The sequence below is a fragment of the Miniopterus natalensis genome, chromosome 2 (genome assembly GCF_054644295.1).
Source record: "Miniopterus natalensis isolate mMinNat1 chromosome 2, mMinNat1.hap1, whole genome shotgun sequence".
Taxonomy (NCBI): Eukaryota; Metazoa; Chordata; class Mammalia; order Chiroptera; family Miniopteridae; genus Miniopterus; species Miniopterus natalensis.
The window spans coordinates 183,334,514-183,338,310 of record NC_142082.1 but is presented as its reverse complement, the minus strand read 5'-3'; the positions used below and the strand labels follow the sequence as shown (position 1 = coordinate 183,338,310).

At 53.6% G+C, this 3,797-nt stretch overlaps 1 non-coding gene across 1 annotated transcript; it reads right to left on the bottom strand.

Moving 5' to 3' along the window:
* Positions 1–3,367: 3,367 nt before the first annotated feature.
* On the bottom strand, positions 3,368–3,517 carry LOC148093953 (U12 minor spliceosomal RNA). The gene has a single exon (XR_015714167.1). It is a non-coding gene; the product is annotated as a U12 minor spliceosomal RNA (small nuclear RNA).
* Positions 3,518–3,797: the final 280 nt, after the last annotated feature.

The window sequence follows — 3,797 nt, the reverse complement described above, 5'->3', positions numbered from 1 at the left end:
CCCATGCGTATGCGGCTGGCTTCTTGAGGCTGTGACCTGTGTCCCTATGGGGGTGGCGGGAAGGGGGGACAGGAAGGGGCTCCGCAGGACCTGGCATTTAGAGAGTACAGGAAAGTATACGCAGGAAAAAAATAATACCAGACATCCAGAGGCACATGCTGATGACTAATGAGACCACGAGATCCAAGTGTGGCTGCTGCTTTTCCCCCGAATGACAGATGAGCGTAACAGTGGCATCTTTACCCTCCTTCCAAACTGTTTCTTTCAGGACAGATTCCTGGAGGCAGAAGGCTGGGCTGGGGGCTGTGGACCCTGGGAGTCCAGCATTTAAACTCTCCCCTTATGCCCCGCCCTGTTCATACCATCTGACCAAGGTGAGAGATCGTACAAGGTGTCTTCAGGCCTATCTTTGGACAACTTTGGATGTCCCAGTGTCTTCCTTTTTGCTTTCTCCACGTGACAGCCCTGAGAGAAGTAGAGAGAAGTCATTAGCCCCATTTTCTGCTGGAGAGACTGAGGCTCAGCAATGAATGGCTTTGGATTGGAGCTGGGGCCTGGGGTGAGGCTGGTGTCCCTGCCCTGTGGAAGGCTCCAAGGGCAAGGCGCTCACTAGTTTCCACATCCATTCATGAACTGTTCCAAGTCCTGGGGACTCTGGCTGCCCCAACAGGCACTTCCCTGCTCCTGGGGTGCTCGTGAGAAAGGCACCAGACAAGGAACAGATGGTGGTAAATGCCAAGACAGAATTAAAGATGGTGATGAGACAGTGTTGGATGACTCTGCTGGGGTGTGACGGGAAGGACCTGGCCCTGCTGGGGTAGGTGTTTGAGGTGGTGGGAACAGCAAGTACAGGAGCCTCATGGTCAGAACAAGCTCATGGAATAGACTTTCAGGCAGATCAGAGGAGGCAGGTGGCTAAGGGGCTAGTGCAGGTGAGGCTGGAATGGAGTGACTAGCAAGTGCAAAGGCCCTGGGGCAAGGGACCTGCTGAAAGGCTCATGGAACATAGTGAAGACAAGTGTGGCTGGAGTGGAGAGGGGAAGAGGGAGTGGGGGAGTTCACAGGAAAAAAATGCCTGAGGCCAAGCCTTGGGGATCAGGGGAGCCCCTTTTCCCTTTCCTCTCACCTTCTATTCTGTTCCCAGTGGGCAGGTAAAGGGCTGAGCCTGGGAATCCCAGGCCCTGATGGCCCTTCTCCACACCCACTGTGTGCCAGGCTCTGCTGCGCACTGGACACACAGGTCTCGTTCCTGTCTCCATCTGGAGGGTGAGAAAACAGGCCTGCTGGGCAGGGTCTGAGCGTACACCTGCCTGGGCCCACTAGCAGCTGTCTCCTGGAGCAGGGAAGAAGGGCATGAATTGGACCTGGTCTCCCCTCTCCTGGTCTCAAGTTTCCCCACCTGTAAAATGGGTGCATGAACTAGGTCAGTAATTCTCTTGTCTTCTGAGACCTAACACCCTTTTAAAATAACATTTATAACAGCCCCTTTACCCTCCTAAAGTGAATTCACAGGTAATATCACCAATCTACACACACAATCTAAACACATACACACGCATGCATGCGCTCTAATTATAAGAGCAAGAAACAAAGGAATTTATAAAATGATGCATATTCTGGCATGTAGATACTGCCCAAGTCTCCCAAGAAGGGGTGTAGGACAAGGGTTTGCCAGGTCCCTGAACTGTCACAGCCCCAAATGCAGCCGGGCTCTCAGGCTCCGGGGGCTCTGCTGATCCCAGCCAACTTTTCCCAGGCGGGGCACAATTCTTGGTCAATTTCCAAACAAAGCAGGACCCAATCCTTTGGCTACCACTCAGCTGCCATTACTGGCAATTTCATGTTTTTTCACACTGGACAAAAAGTCCTGCGTGGTCATACAAGACATGGAGTGAAGCCTGTCTCAGAGAATGTCACTGGGGATAGAAGACTGTCCCCACCTCCACGTGACTGGATCTAGACAACCAAACCTGGCCCCACAAAGCTCAGAAATGCCCGAGGGAAGGCCACTCAGCTGAGAATCCCAGAATAAGTTGATTTCAGTTAATGACCTTATTGTGCTGGCTTTAAAAAAAAAAAAAAAAATCACTGAAGCAACTTGTTTACATTTCACTTGAGGCCCTGCAGGACTTTAACTCCAGTGCCCGGTGCCCAGCGGTTCCCGCCTCTGCACCTGCCCGCCCCAGTCCAGCTGAGCCGGAACCGAGGCCGCCTTTCTTCCGGGAGAGGCCCAGCGCTCCTCCCGCACCCCTGGGAGGGAGGGGATGGGGTCGCCCTTCGCAGCTGAGAAGAGGCGAGCCGGCCAGCGCCCAATCCCCGCGCCCAGGTGGGACCTGGACTCCCCTCTGTCGGGTGCCCAACCCCAAACCCTCTGGCTTTCTTTACCAGCTCTTGCCCAGTTTTTCCATGGAGCTTCTGATGCCAGGTTTTTAACTGTAGTGTGATGTGCTGTCACCTTAATAATTTTGTTTTCAAAGGAGTATGTTACTCCACTGGCAGTGTTGGCCTAAGAAAATGTCATACAACTCAGAGCACTGAGTTCATGCTCCGCGCTTTTTTAAAGACGTTGCCCGATGTTTTTTTGGTTTTGTTTTTTAATACACCTTTATTGATTTCAGAGAGAGGAAGGGAGAGGGGGAGATAGGAACATCAATGATGAGAGAGTCATTGATCGGCTGCCTCCTGCACGCCCCCGACTGGGGATCGAACCCGCAACCCCTGGCATGTGCCCTGACCGGGAATCGAACCGCGATCTCCTGGATCCCAGGTCGATGCTCCGCTGAGCCACACCCTGCCTGGCACACGCATTTTTTTATTGATTCTACAAACAGGTCAAGCTCGGTGCGGGAGGCGGGGGTGGCACCAAGACAACCCCACGTAAGGAACGCTAATGAATCAGCCTGTGTAACCCTGGCAACGACCTGTGCCATTTGCCCCCTTTTACAGATTAGGAAGACGGGGACGAGAGGGACAGCTGTTAGCTCCTGGAGGCCCAGGGGTGGCTCCTGCCGGCCGTCTTCCCACCCCCGTGAGCTCTGCATCGTAGGCCACACAGCGGGCGCCTGCTCCGTGCAGCGGGCAGCGGCGCTTACCTTTATTTCTCCACCGTAAATAGACGCAGTAGCTGCAGGGTGAACTTCTACAGGACGGGCTAAGATTGTCAACTTCACGTTCACGAGCCCTAAGGACAGTAACTAAGTATTGACAGCTTCGTGACACCCGAGGAAAGGGGCACCCCGAGAACAGAAAGCGGCGCCACTGCCAGGTCCCCCCCACCGCGGTTACGTGCGACCCGGTTCTTGGCAACACGCGTATCTGCGGGGCTTTTCTTCCTTAGAACCGGCCTGTTTTTGCAGCAAGGGGGGGTCGGGCAGATCGCGGCACCCAGGCATCCCGCAAAGTAGGCGGGTCACCTTAGGGGCGACCTTTACCCGCGCAAAAATTCGTCTCACATTAGCAGTGAGGATTCGGGCGTCACCCCGAATCGTTATTTTCCTTACTCATAAGTTTAAGGCATAAAGGATCGCTTTCGTGACTCTCTACATAATGAATCTTAATCTCATTAGTGCTACGGTGAGTATCAACGTGTACGGTTGAATTGAGTTTCCCACTCCTTTGAAGTTGAGCTTAATACTAGTTAAGGTTTTACGTCGCTTTTCTTTTTATTTGTCCGGGGGAGACTAGAGAATGATAATGACCCCCCGCCCCGGCACACTTCGTATGCAGATAAGCAGCCAGCGCCACTAAGGCTCACGGGGAGCGCCCCGCCCCTTCCGGTTCTTGCCTGATTTGAGCTG